Source organism: Cavia porcellus, unplaced genomic scaffold (genome assembly GCF_034190915.1).
Source record: "Cavia porcellus strain 051 isolate PalLab524CR breed Dunkin Hartley unplaced genomic scaffold, mCavPor4.1 scaffold_31, whole genome shotgun sequence".
Taxonomy (NCBI): Eukaryota; Metazoa; Chordata; class Mammalia; order Rodentia; family Caviidae; genus Cavia; species Cavia porcellus.
In genome coordinates, this window is record NW_026947514.1 from 10472407 (window position 1) to 10488234 (window position 15828).

Below are 15828 nucleotides of genomic sequence, written 5' to 3' on the forward strand. Positions count from 1 at the left end.
TCTTCCTCTGCCTCTTTTTCCCCCTCCCCTCCCCTCCCCTCCCCTCCCCTCCCCCTCCCCTCCCCTCCCCTCCCCTCCCCTCCCCCTCCCTTCCCCTCCCTTCCCCCTCCGCCTCCCCTTTCTCAAAGTACCTGGGGTTGAACCCAGCATCTCACACCTCACACGTCAGACAAGTTCTGTACCACAGAGCTACATCTCCAGCCCTTTTTAAGATTTTATTTTATTTTTTTTTTATCTGTACCAGGAATTGAACTCACAACAGCACACTTGCAAGGCAGGCGCTTATGCCACTGAGCTAAACCCCCAGCCCCAAGATTTTATTTTGAAAAAGTGTCGCATACATGGCTCTCTCCTCGGAACAGCCAACCTTTATTTGTATGTTTACACTACTGTGCCTCACATTTTCACTATTCAAACTCCTATAAAACAGAATTGCGCTAGATTTGATTGACTTAACTTTCTAACCCCAGATTCACACATTCCTATCCGTTTCCCCGTTTTAGGAGGGCCATTAGATTTGGGGGTTAAAATCAGTGAATGTGTCTCAGCCACCTGTCTTTCTGTGGGCACTGTGTCTATGTCGCAATAGTCTCTGGTGGAGGGCACTGTGGTGTCATCCTATTTCATGACAAGGACGCTGATCAGCAGAAATTTAAAAGCTTGTCCAACATCCTTCAGTTCCTAGGGAACCCAGCCCAGATCTGGTGACTCCAATCCACGTGCGCCTGGGGCGTGGCTCTGCGGGTGAGCACTTCCCTAGGATGCGGTGGGCCAGCGCCCGACAAGACCGTTCTCACTCAGTCCTTTAAATGTCACATGTTTCTGTTGTCATTTTTTCATTTTTGTTTCCCCTGTTCCTCTCACCCCTCGGGAGGGATGAGAAATGCGCAGGCCTCAAGCCAGACTGACTTATTTGCCAACTTTCCCAGTAGCTGCTGGCTGTGTGGACAGAACAGTTGCTGTGTTTTCTCCAACCCCATTGTGCACACGCACACGTGTGCGAACACACACACACACATGGTGCATGAAAAAAAATCTGGTGAAATCTGAATAAACCCTGTAGGTTGTACTAATATCACTTTATGGGTTTGATTTGTACTATTGCTGTATAATATGTTATCGAGGAAGCTAGTTCAAAAATACAGGGGACTGGCTGGCCTGGTAGCGCATGCCTGTAATCCCAGCACTCCAGAGGTGGAGGCAAGAGGATCACCGGGAGTTTGAGACCAGCCTGAACTACGTAATCAAACTCTGTCTCAAAAAGACACAGAGAGAGAGAATACAGAGGACTCTACTACTTTTGCAACTTCCTATGCATGTAGGTGTTTTGTTTTGTTTTGTTTTGTTTTGTATGAGACAGATCTTTTTTTTTTTTTTTTAATGAGACAGATCTTGCTATCTAGTCCACAATGGCCTTGAATTTGCTGTGTAGCTCAGACTGGCCTCAAATTTTTGACTGTCTTGCCTTCTGAGTGCTGATATGCAACTATGCATTACTATGCCTGACTTGAGCCTGTAATTTATTTTAGACAGGGTCTCACTATGTAGTACAGGCTGACCTTGAACTCCCTATGTAGCCCAGGCTAGCTTTGAACTCATGGCAATTCTCCTGCCTCAGCTTCTCGAGTTCTGGGATTCAGGTGTGTGCCACCACAGCCAACTCTATGGCTATTTTTTGTTTGTTTTTCATTTTGTTTTTGGTATCAGGAATTGAACTCAGGACCTTGTACTTCCCAGGTAGGCACTTGTGCCACTGAAGTGTATCCCCAGCCTCACTATGGCTATTTTTAAATGAATGTTTCAGGTTTTTTGTTTTTTTTTAACTAAAGGTTAATACTGATACAATTTTCTTTTATTTTTTTTTAAGGGTACCAGAGATCGAACTCATGACCACGCGCTTGGAAGGCAGGCACTTATGCCACTGAGCTAAATCCCCAGCCCCAATATTGATACAATTTTCACAATGTATTTTTAAATGTCAGTACTCAGCTGGACTGTACTGAACCATAGGAGAAATGCTTATGTCATGATACTGATTGAAGAAGAAAAAAAGAAGTCCTGAATTGTACTGACAGCATGATCACAACTGCATTCAAGAAAAGGAACTTGAGATCTCAAAAAAAAAAAAAAAAAAAGGGCAGAGAAATACTGCTAAATGTTAACAGTGTTTATGAGTGACGGGAATTGGGTGCGATCCCACGCACTTTACGATTTCCAAATTTTCTATGAGGAACTTGACTTTTCTTTATGGATTTAACACTTCACCAAAAGACCAGGCTTTCGGTACTGGCCTAGAAAATCTAGAGTGTGTGGTTGCATTCACACGGCTGCGGTATTCATCTTGGAGAGTTTGATAAAGTGGATCATAAAATAAATTATATATACTTATGTTAAAATGCATACAGAATGGCAGAGTGGAAAGTCTAGCAGCTATTTCCTACTTTCCGTTATTAGCTGCTTCTCTTTCTCCGCCCCATTTTATTTTCAGTCCGGTCTTATTTTAGCCTTTTTGGGAGTGTTTGCAGCTCACATTTCTGGGCAGAGCAGGGAAAGGCAAGTGCGCGTCCCGCACAGGGGCAGGATCAGGGTCGCGCCGGGCTGCTCGGTGCTGGCTCCTCGGGCACGCTTGCTTTCGGGAGCTCACGCTGCTTCCTTGTGGTTCATCTTCCCGGGCTGGCGCTGGGGGTCAGCAGCAGACACCTCCAGGGGGCCTCAGAACAGTCGCTCTGCATCTTAACACCGCCGCCACCACCACCAAGTGGCTCAGCGTGGTGCCTTTCACACAGGGTCTGCAGACACATTTCTGGGGGTCTAGGGCTCCACCAGAAACATTTCACGGTTGTGCTTTCACTCTGGATTCTTGTTTTTGGGTACCGGGGATCGAACTCACCGCCCCATTCTTGCCACGCAGGCCACTGAGCTAAATCCCCAGCCCCACCTTCCTGGACGATCATCCCAGAACCCAGTGCGCCTGCGTGACTTAAAACCTGTTTTTCCCTTTGGGCCAAGGTCAGGATCGCGGCAGGTGAAGTCGGTGTGCAGGAGCATTGAAGGCACGCATTTCTCCACGGTTCAAAAACAGAAAGGCGACGAGAAGAGAGAGGTGCGGTCGTCAGAGGTGACCGATGTTGCCGCCCCCGACCCTCGCATCCAGCTTGCGACAGTGTTTTTGGCAGGAAATGCGGCAGTGCCGGGGTCTCTTTACAGCTACTCTGCATGAGACTTGGAGAAGCTTGAGTAAATAGATGGGCTCGTTAAAGTAACCCATGGGTGGTAGAAAGGGGTTCATTAGTCAAAACCCAGGGAAAATCAATGGTGATAATGTCCATGACTCAGATTATAATCCACTGAGAGTGAGAGATACCAAAATACACCTTTCTCCATTACAGCATACACCAGTGATTCACATAGTCTAAGAGGCTGATTTAATTTTATTAACTTGAAGTATGTGACATAAATATAGATGATAGGATATATATATATATATATATATATATATATATATATAGCTCTTTGTGGTTTAGGGAATGAATCAGGACCTTTGCACTGAGCTACATCCCTTGACCTTTTTAATTTTTAATTTTGAAATAGTGCCTTGCTAAGTCACTACGTTACCCAGGATGGGCTCGAACTTGTGATTCTCCTGCTCAGTCTCCAAAAGTGCTGAGATTAGAGGCATAAACCACCACACTGGCTCTCAGCTATGTTTTAAAATGTATTTTAGTCTAAAAGATGAGACAAAATATGAATTTTTTAATACAGATGTTTTCCAGTGCTTAAACACATATACTGAGTGGTTTTGTTTTCTTCCCTGCCTTAGCGCAATTAGCGTGGTCTGGGAAGGAGTCTCCGCCTCCAGCACATGCGCCCTCACTGCTCTTACGCCCAGCACGCACGTGATTGTGGATATCTCCCTTTTCTTTCCAGGAGCATTTGAAGACGGAGCTCTTTCAGCCCGTAGGGAGCCAGTTTTCATTAGACAGTGACTTGGTGCTCCAGGACCTTGGAGGGGTAGGGGAGCACAGAACGAGATGTCACAGCTGTGCTTAGCTGGGGGATGTGACATTTACAAGCTGGAGGTAGTGACTGGGGACCAGTGGAGGAGGCCCTGCCCAGCGAGGCACAAGGGGGCAACGTCTCAAGGTCTGAGATGCCAGGAGAATCTGAGCCAGGCTGATAGCTGCTGCTAACACAGTGTGAACAGGCATGTGGGTGACAGAAGTCCCTCCTCTCTCCAGGCTGGTGCCTTTAAGGCCACAGAGTAGTTAATGTCCTATTTCTTCTTCAAGACTCTTAACTGCAAGCCACAGAAGCTGACTCTGTCATCGGAAGCTAAACAGGAATTTACCAAAGACTACTTGGCAGTTCACAGAACTCAGATGAGAACCTAAGCCAATCTCAGCACTTGGGAGGCTGAAACAGGAAGATCTGTAAGTTCAAGGCCAGCTTGAGTTGCAAAATGAGCTCAAGGCCAGCCCAAAGTGCATAGTGAGACCCTGTCTCAAAAGACCACACCCACCAACACTCCCCCCCCCACACACATACACACAGAACCTAAGCCAGAACCACATCCCAGTTACAGCACAGTAAGGACACCACCGTATCGAGCATCTGGCTATTGAAGCCATGGTGTGACACAACCCATTATTTTCCAGATTCTATCTCCTATCACTGACCTGAGGCTTTCTGTGAGCATATAGTCCTGATCTGCTGACTTTAGAGGTGGCCACATGACCTGCACTGAGCAATGGGATGAGGGCAAAGTGACTGCGTGCTGGTTCTGAGCGGGTCATCCGATAAGCACCATGTGTTTCTATTCCTGCTCACACTCTTTTACCATCTTGCAGGAAGAAAGCAAGCCCCAGGCAGCAGACATCACCTGGGCCCACCCTATAGCCTAGAACCCAGCCTGGCAGAGCCCAGCAGGGTCCACCTGAGCCACTGGCCACCCACAACTAATCCATAGAACTGGAAGTGAGAAATGCATGCTTGATGTTGAAAGGTACTGAGATCTGGGTGTATTTGTTACCACAAGACAAGCTAAGTATGGTATTAGTTAGCTTTCCCATCATTAAGACACAACACCCATCACCCCATCTTAAAAGAGTGGTTTACGGCTCATGCTTTCAGGAGATTCAATCCATGGCTGGCTGGTTCCAAAGCAGAAACCTCATAGAAAATGGATGTGGCGGAGCAAAGTTCATGGTGGCCAAAAAGCAGAGCAAGGGGACAGCATTAAAGAGGAAGGGGCAAGCTACAGTAGATAGTACACAAGGTTTCACCTCCATGATCCACCCAGACACACCCAGGGGTGACCTATCTGCTCATGGTTTCTTAATCTCAAGATTAACAGTCACAACTATGGATGACCAGCTTAGACTCTCCAGCTCCTCCTCTGCTTCTCTAACAAAATACTATGTGAGGATACCCCAATGCCCAAACCCATGTCACACATCTGGGTGCCCACTTGACAGGCAGACAAAGTGTGTTTTGGATGCTTTCATTTTCTGTCGATGGGCCCCATATTCTGTTACATCAAGACCGACAGGCCAGTGTCCTGGTTAGTGTTCTCCAAGACTTTGTATTTACTCCAAGCCTCAGAATGTGGCCTTATTTGGAAGCAGGGCCTTTTCGCGTGTAGTTAATTAGTAAAAATGAGTCCATAGTGGATTGGAGCGGGCCCCAAAGCAATGACTGGTATCTGGAGGCACAGAGAGACACACCAGAAGAAGGCCGTGTGATGACAGAAAAAAGAGACTGGGGAACGTGTCTACAAGCCAAGGCTGCTGGCAGCCACCAGCAACTGGGAGGAGGCCTAGAACAGATCCTACCCTGGAGCCTTTGGGGAGAGCATGGCCCTGCTGACACACTTATTTCAGGCTAATTTCTGTTGCATTTGAGTTGGCATCTTGCTGTGTTGCCCAGGTGACCTCGAGCCCCTAGATTCCAGCAAGGCTCCTGTCTCTGCCTCCTGAGTAGTGAAGACTGCCGTTGTGTACAACTGTGTCCAGTTTAAATTTCTATGGCTTTAAACCCTCTAGTTTATAGCTCCCTATATGGCAGACTTAAGAAATGCACACACAGTGGACAAATCCTCAAGCATCAGAAGGAGGCACAGAAATGAACACTTTTGATTTCTCACCCACATTTTGATAATGTTATCAAACAGTAATTCATGGCAACTATTCTTAACTAGGTTTCTTTTTCTTTCTTTTACAAAAGCAGTTGTCTGCGAACTGGAAATGCAGTCAGGGTGTTCCCTGGGTGCCACAGCCTCTTGTTTTGCTTCGTTTTGTTTTTGTTTTGCAGTACCGGATTAAACCCAGGGCCTTTACACCGAGCTACCTCGCCACTTTGTTTCAAGATAGGATCTCTTAGTTCTCCAGGTGGGATTTGAACTTGCAATCTTCCTGCCTCAGTCCCCCAGAGCACTGAAATTACAGGTTTGTCTGCATCACCATGCCCAGCTGAACTGGGTATTTGGGATCTCTGTCTTCTCCTAGACTCCACTTACTCCAAAGTTAACTTTGCCAGGATCCAGTTGTTTAAGACCCTTCCAGAGAAGAGACATGCCTCTTGTAAAACACTGCATTTCAGAATCCAGGGTCCTCGGTGCTGCGCAGGGCTGGAGCCTGGTATCTGAGCAAGAGCAAGGCTGATTCCATGAGATCCAAGTCACACTCACAAGTCTCCTGGGAAAAGAATCGTGTTCTCCACAGGACTGCCTCAAACCATCTTGGAACAACACAAAGAAGAGAAGCGGGTGCCTTTTTAAACCTGGAGACTGAGCAAGGCAACGGCTTGGAGAAAGGAAGCGGGCAGCTTTAATTAGGCCACTGCGGAGGCTTCAGAGCCGAGTGCCATGCCTGGCTCTTATTGGATCCTAACTCCCATAAATCAACTGTCAGAAGACATTTTTAAAATATGAACTATCAGGTGATAATGTCATTATTAACAAATTTTTCAGGTATGACTTTGGCATTACAAGGAAAAATCTATCTTTAAAGAAGTACATGCAGAAATATGTAGATGCAAAATGCCATAATGCTGGAATAGGTTTTTAAATGCTGAACTATAAGCCAGTCATGGTGGTGCACACCTGGAATCCCAGCATTCAGGAGGCTGAGGCCCGAGTATCCTTGTGAGTTGGAGGCCAGCATGCAGTACATAGTAAATTCAAGACAGCCTGATACATGGTGAGACTCTCTCTCAAACAAATAAGTAAACAAGCAAACAAACAAACAAAAACCCTGTAATAGAGACCCTAGTTTTACCTATTGCTTCTGGGTAAGAAATGTGATATCCAGTGGCCCACCTACTTGTCCTTAGTATGTGAACATTTTGAAAACAAGCAAATGGAAGAAGCAATCATGATGATTTACTTGGTTAAACACCGTATGTGAACATCAGCAAGTCCTGACTTACGAGCATGTTCCATTCCGGGTTCTAATTCATTCATAATCCAGTAAAGTGAGTCTTATACAATACACCTGTGAATCTTCACTGGGGAAACTGAACAGCTTTAGCAGAAAAGTCCTCCAGCTCCTGAAATGTGGGGATCCCCTAACCAACAGGCTGCCCTACTATCCTGAGGGCTATGGGGAAGCCCTCACCAGGCCTCTGGCTCCACCCACAAACATTGTGCTCTCCTATCTATTCCTCATGGACCCCTAGAAACTCGGGAAAATCCTGCAGCTGAGATGCACTGCACATTTCTTTAGACTCATTTGAGAAAAGTTTCCCACATAAAAGAGGGAGAGGCCGGGCATGATGGTGCACACCTGTAATCCCAGCACTTGGGAAGCTGAGGCAGGAGGATCCCTACAAAATCAAGGTCAGCCTGGATTATATAGTGAGTTCAAGGCCAGCCTGTGTGCAAAAACACAAAACAAACAAACAAACGGGGGGGGGGGGGGAACGGGCAGAGGGAACAAAACAGAAAAAAGACCCTTGAGAGCATGGCCACCCAGCCCACAGATGGCGCCTAAAGGAGGAGTCGTGCCATGGTTTCTGCTCAAGGATCGATTTCGGGACAGCTTCTCTAGCTGCCCTACCCACCGAGCAGATCTGTCTGGAGAGAATAATGACAGTGTAGCAAATGGTAGAAATCAAAATATGGGGCTGGGGATTTAGCTCAGCGGCATAAACACCTGCCTTGCAAGCAGGCGGTCGTGAGTTCGATCCCCGGTACCGATAAAAACGAAAAAGACAAAAAAAAAAAAAAAAAAAGAAATCAAAATATACACAAAACGAAGCCAAAAAAATCAAGCCTGGAATGTATCCTGCACAGACTAGGGAGCTGTGGAGATCCGCACGGATCGCGGTTCAGCAGGCCACGTTGTGTTGTATGAAAGGAGAGGTTAGCAGGCCACGTGCCATCTCTGACCGCGACGCCGCTGCCAGGAAGAATACGCCCACCGTGGACTCCGGCTGTCTAATCAGGCCAGCCCTGCGGCTGGCTGAGCCGAGAGGGGTTGCTCCCGGAAGACTGACTGGGGGCTGAGCAGCAAGGCGAATCTACCAGACTTCCTCCTGCAGGATGTGCGCATTCCTTTGATTGCCCCGGTTGCGAGGAAGCTCGCCCTGTGGGGTGGGGGGTGGGGGGGGGCTGTCAGTTACTTAGAGAAAAGGCCACAGTATTTCGAGTGTCCCAGGCCGGGCCATTGTCCTGGTCTAGGCTGCATCCTCGCCAGCTGGCTGAGACGGGTCCAGTCAGTCCCAGGGGACAAAATGCTTAACTCCAGCTTTGGGGAATACATGACTAATTACTACTGTGTTACTCCATGTGCTGCCGAAGAAAGCATGAGTACTAACACAAATCAGAGAGCGGAGCTGGCCTCTCTGACTTATCTCATGGTTTGTTTTATTTACTTGGGATTCTGGAAACATTACACAAACAGGAAGTATTCACTGGAGAAAAGCAGAAACAGTATTTATTCATATATTTATTTATTTTTGTCTTTTTGAGACAGGGTCTTGCTCAGCAGTTTGGGCTGGCCTTGAGCTCACTTTGTAGCCCAGGCTGGTTTCGAACTGTCAACAATCCTCTTGCCTCAGCTTCCTGAGTGCTGGGATGACAGGTGTGCACCACCATGCCCGGCAGTGATTTTTTTTAAGAGGATAAAATCCAGGGCTGGGGATTTAGCTCAGCGGCTTAAGCGCCTGCCTTGCAAGTGTGCGGTCTCAAGTTCGATCTCTGGTACCGATAAAAATGAAAAAGACAAAAAAAAAAGAGGATAAAATCCAGTCACCCGAGGATAACTATTGTTAATGTCTCGCTGTCTGTTCTTCCAGACTTTTTTCTTTACAAATATATTTAGGTATATTTGCCAATATAAAAATGAGATTATTCTGTAATACTACTACGTTCTGCTTTCTTCAACCAACAATAAATTGTAAACCTACTTGAATATCAAAAAGATTTCTATTAGGTGCATCTTCTGAAATTACCAAAATTCAACTAGCTACAAAAACAGCAACTTCATGTGCTTCACCCTCACATGACATTTTAAATGGCTCTAGAATTTGTTGCCTTTTGGATGCTGTATAATCTACTTAATGTACCGCCTATCACGGGGCATTTACATAGTTTCCAATTTTTTTTATAATTATAAATATTACCCTAGCTAGTTAGGAGGGAGGCTGCGACAGGAGGATTGCAAGTTCTATAGCAATTTATCGAGTCCCTACCCTCCCCCCACAAAAATTAAAGGGCTGGAAAGCAGTGTAATGATAGGATGCTTGCTTAGCATGTTTGACCCTGGGCTTGAGCCTCAGTCTGCCTTTTCCCCTCAAAAAGACCCCACACTCAAAGGGAAGGAGGTGAGATCCTAGGGAATGAGAGAAACTGAGAAGCAGCTAGTGATTTACCGCTTGGAGTAGAGCAAAATTTAGGAGATAATTGTGCCTATATCCCAAGGTGGTGAACATATGTCGGTCGTAAAACCTAAGTCAGCCTGTAGGAGTCTTCAGAATGAGGAGAAAACAACCCTGTTTATGACTCTCACCTATGAAAGAATTAGTGACAAAGAATATAAAAGTTTTTTCTCCTTAACCTAGTTCTAATAGAAGAATTTTGTCACTTACAAGTAAAATATAAAGTGGAAGTAACAAAAGCATAAGCTTGTGGTCTATGTATGTTAAAAAAAAAAAAAAAAGAAAGAAAGAAAGAACAAAAACCCAGAGGGCACAGACATTCAGAAGAGGCCACCCAGGATTCTAAGCCCTGAAATCACACCCCTGTGTAATCTCCCCTGAGGGCTGGCTTGCTTCTAAAGAATAGGATGTGACACAGTAATGGATGTCACTTTAGAGAGAAGGCTATACAAAGCTGGGGCTTCGGTGTTTTCTCTGACATCGTTTTGGGGAAGTCAGTCCCGTGATGAGGCAGCCCCTGGTGGGTAGGGAGGCCCCTGGCTGCCCGCTCTGCTGCAGTCTGTGAGACAGCTGGATCCATCCAGGCACGCCGCTCCCAGCCTCTTCATCCAGGGAGTGTGTGTACAGTGGCTGGTAAACCATGTTTTCAGTCTGTGCTTTGGGCTGGTTTATTACATGGCAATGGCAAGGTGGTCGCTATTGGTGATACTGTTTGCTATGCACTTTACTGGGTCCTCACAGTGACCCGAAGTAGAAGTGCCCCCTATGTTGTTGATTCTTACCTGAGGAAACTGAGGTCCAGAAGGGATTAACGAACTGGCTCAGGGTCACAGGAAATGGTGCAGCTGGAATCTGAACTGAGGCCCTCTGGCATCAGCATCTATGTTCATATTTACATTTAAAAGTAGCTACTTGGGCATGATGTATGCAATTTTAGCACTCTGGGAGGCTGAGGCAGGAGGATGGCAATATTGAACCCAGCCTGGGCATCTTAGTGATTTAGCAAGACCCTGTCTCAAAATAAAAAATAAAAAGCACTGAATAAAAAAACCTCCGTGCCAGGACCCCTGAAAACAAAACAAAGCAAAATGAAATACAGCTTGGGCTGGAACTGTGGCTATGTGGAAGAGCTGTGCCCAGCATGCATAGGCCATGCAGTTGGTCTCCAGCACTACTAAATAAATAAAAGTTGGAACCACTGCCCATTACCTGGAAGGCAGTCTTGCAAAGAAAATTAAAAAGTTACTTGTGTTTTGCATTATTTGCCTATGCAGGAAGCAAGGGAAAGGGGTAAAGGGGACCGAATCATCTCAAACTCATCAGTACTTAGCACTGTTTCACTCTATCAGGGCTGGGGCCAGCTGAGCTTCTCCTGAGCCCCACAGTTCTGTGAAATGGGTGAACTACTCTTAGTTACAGAGGAGGAAGAGGGTTAAGCGACACTGAGTGGTGGCCAGCAGTGTTGTCACTTGTCTCTTTTGTACTGCAAGCTGGGTTGCATTATTTCTTGAAAGGAGACAGGAATAGTGATGGAGACGTTTAGGGTTTGTGATCACAAAGTGGCTCCATCAACAGTTCTGTTTGCTTGTACTTGCTCTGGGAGGGGTGCTGCTCTGAGCCAAGACATCCCAGGGGACTACGAGAGACAGATCTTGATGGGTTTCTAAGGCTTGTAACTCTGGACAAACCACTTTACCTATTCAAATGCCTTCTCCTTATTTGAAATTAGGGGTAGTAATATGTATAGCTTCAAAGGTTTTAATTTGAATTCAATAAGACTACATGTATAATGCATTTAACACTGATGTTGGAAGAGCTCAACCAATGAGAGCTGTTATCATTATTATATAGATTATAGTATATGTGTTACTAATTCAGAAATGTGAATTACTTTCCAAGTGTGAAACCCGTGTTGAGCTTTGATGTGGATATGATCTAACAGACCTTATTAGGGAGCTGATAAGCACAGTCATCAAAATCCTAGGCTTACTCTACTTACAGAGGCCAGTCCCATGGACCTAGAGAGGACGCTACTATGACAGACTGAGTACTGAAATATTTTTCCACATAACTTGGAGGGCGGCTACTGTGTTACCATTTTCATAGGAATCCATGGCTCCGTGTTTGGCCGGCCACCCTGAGTGCTAGCGCCACCCCGTGGTGTTTAAATGAATAATTGTTAGGAAGGGAGGGAGCGCCAGTGATTTGTATTCTTGCCATTTCACTGGTTGGCAACCAGGTCATTATAAACTGTGCATGTATCTAGATATGTAATGTGATGTAAATTTACAAGTTTGAAAGAAGTATGTGGATATTGAGCCCAGGGTCCCAATGCTAAGCATGTGCTCTGGTGCTGATTCTGGTCTAACTAGAATAGTAGTTGCAGACTTACAGAAGAGTTTCGGCTTGCTCCTGTACTCACTTGCTTCCCCGTTATGAACATTTTACATAACAAAGGGAGATGTGTCAACTCCAGGCTGATACACTGATACGGTCCTGCTCCTTAAACTCCTATCTCTATTTGAATTTCACTTTTCCACTGGAGTCCTGATCTGTTCCAAGATGACTTCAGGATACAACATGACATATAGCCAATGTGTCTCCACAGTCTCCTCTGGTCTGGGACAGATCTTTTCTTTCCATCTTTTACAAATGATCTTGGTAGTTTTGAGGAATACTGGCCACGTATTTTGTTTAATACCCCTTAAGTTGGGTTTGTCTGGTGTTTTTTATGATTAACCTAGGGTTGTGGGTTCAGGAAGAAAACCATAGTGGTAAAGGCCCCTGTGATCACATCCTACCAGGGATGCCTGCTGAACCAAACGACATCTCTGATGTGAACTTGGGTCACCCGGTGGTGGTAGGATTTGCAGTGAAAAGTTTCTGGTCATCCCCTTCTATACTCTATTTATTGAAAGCAAGTCACTGAGTTCAGTTCACATGCAAGGTGAAAAGCCAAATAAACTGCACTGCCCAAAGTTGGCAGTAGCCACATGAGTTATCTGAAATTCCGGAAGGAAGATCTGCCTCATCTCCTGCACTTATGCATTCAATCTTTATTCAAATTAGCATAAACATAGGTATTTTATGCTTTGGGTTGTAACTTAACACAATGTTACTTATCCTGTAGCTCAAATTCTTATAGCTGCTACTGGATCACTGGGAGCTCTTCCAGGCTGGCTATAATTGTGACATCGTTTTGTTTCCTTGAGCAATGTGGGGTGTGTGTGTCTCTGTGTGTGTGGTACTGGGCATCCACTGAGTTACATCCCCAGCCTTTGTTTTTTATTTATTATAGATTCTTGCCAAATCAATGAATTGCCTAGGCTGGGCTTACATTTACAATTCGACTTCAGCCTCCAAGAGTTCTGGGATTACAGATGTGCACCATTGCGCCAGCTCTCTTTGGTATATATATATATATATATATATATATATATATATATATATATATATTGCTACCAGGATATATTTGAGAGAGAGATATATATATATATATACATTTTTTTTTTTTTTTTTTTGGTACCAGGGATCGAACTCATGACTTCACACTTGCCAGGCAGGCACTCATGCTGCTGAGCTTTATAAATCCCTAGCCCTATATATTTTTCATTAAAATAAAAAGCACATGTATGAAATAAAGGAAACTATCATTTAAATTCCATTATCTCAAGTGTTTTAGTGCCCTATCATTTACATAGTAAATATACTACACAAGAATATATAATTTTATTATTTTACATAATTTTATAAACATAGCTGCCATGAACAATTTTTTAAGCTGGTGTGGTGGTGCACACCTTAATCTCAGCACTTTAGGAAGCTGAGGGAAATTTGAATTCTGCCTAGGCAACTTAGGGAGATTCTGTTTCAAAATTTTAAAAGGGTATGGGGTTGTAGTTCAGTGTGAAGGCCCTGGATTTAATCCTCTGTACCTGGAAAAAAGTTTTTAAAGGCAAGGGTTGTAGCGTAAAGATGGAGTACTTGCTTACCACGTGCAAGGCATTGCCTGGGTTTGTTCCCGGCACCGCCCATGCCCATTTGTCTTTTGCTTTTATGTAGCATTTACCAGACGCATTGAGAATACTTCAAGAAAGGCTCTTTGGAACCAGACTTTGTGTTCTTGCTGCTGGTAATGAATCTTTCTAACTTCAGGCTTCTATTTCTGTCTTTTTGAGACAGGGTCTCACTGTGTAGTTCAGGCTGGCCTTGAGCTCATTTTGTAGCCCAGACTGGTCTCAAACTTGCAAAAATCTTCCTGCCTCAGCCTCCCAAGTGCTGGGATTACAGGCATGCCGCCACAGCTGGCTTCATACCTATAATTTTAAAACCATGTAAAAGATGGTGTGGTAACATCAGGAATCTAAAGATGGGCATTGCAAACTTATGAACCTCAGCACTCAATCTGCCTTGAGTACTCCGAGGACTGCTTTCCTCTATTGGCAATGGAAAAAAGACAAGTTTTGCAGTTAGAGACCTGAATTCTGGGCCAGCACAGAATGGCACATAATCAGTGATTATGATTTACACAGAAAACAACAATATCCTAACTAAAACAAGTGATTTTTACCTTAAATAAACAGCAACACAAAGTTGAAAACTACTAATGACACACATCACGTGACACTGGCAGGGGCACCTACTACTAAACAAGCTGGCATCTCCAGGTTTGGGCAACATATGAGCCTGAGACTTGCCTGTCCTTTCAGGACACTGCACTGCTGTGCACCTGCACAGCAGTGACAGGTATTTGTGCAAGTATGTATGACCAAAAATTCACTGAGAAGTTAAATAAACATTAGTATAGAACCATATCCCTCCTAGTCAATGACACATTTGGAAGTCATTCAATAGGCTCAAAAATGATAGAAACAAAGCAGCACAATGAGTTACTTGGCGGTGACTGATCAACCTTCACACTCTGCCCATCGCACGCAGCATGCTTCGCTGGTTTCCCAAGATTCAGGTGAAAAAAGCCTTCTCCTCCTCAGCTGCCTCCTTAACTTTCATTAGTAGCAGTAATTGAAATAAACCAGGGGCTGGGCCACCCTCTGGCAGATTAAGCTGTTTTCCAGCTGCTGTTTCAGTCCCAGCAATGATTTGATATAGGCGGGTCTTAATTCACACCTTTTTAACTGCTCCTCTTTGTACCAGTTTTCGTAATAAAGGTTTGAGCCATAGTATGTAGGACTAACTTCTCCTCCTTTTTCTGATAAATGGGTAGATATTTCACCTGCAACTCTCTAGGATTATCAACCCCTGATACTAGGGCCTGCAGGCATTTGGGGACTGTAATTACAGTATTACTTGTCTTGGAATATAAATATATATCAAACGCTGGGCCTGCGATGCTGTCAATCGCTTTCTTTTCTCAGCATCTAACACTATCCATGTCTTCACCAAACTGGTGCGGAACATTTAAGGTCCAAATTCTTCAACTGGTTCCGGAGGATTTCTGCCTGAGAATGCGCTCAGCTTTTTGTACTTCAGGTATTGCAGGGTAAGCTGAAGGGTTTTATCGAATGCCTGTGTCAACAATGGGGCCTGCATTTCAGGGATCATGCCCTGGTCTAGGTCATTAGCGTCATTTCCATACCCAAGAAATGGCAACTCACTCACTGTCATGCCCTCTTTCTCGAAAAACTCACTTACTCTGCTTAAAAATTCATTTTGGGGGCCAGAGAGGCTTTAAGATCACTCTCTAGAAGTCCCCTGGTCCAGGTACCTGAGGCCCAAAACGTGACTAGTGCTCTAAGTAAGCCCTCTTAGAGCCACGTTCCTGTCCTCTTCCCTCCAGAACATCTTTCCAAGCAGTATGAATCCCCCAAGGGGGCCAGACCAGCCTGCAGGTCTGGGGATACCGGCAATCAAGAACGCTGTCCGAAGGTTCATGTCCATTCACCTGCACCAGTCTTCCAAGAGCTGTAGCGTCGGGGTGCCCAGAAGATTTAA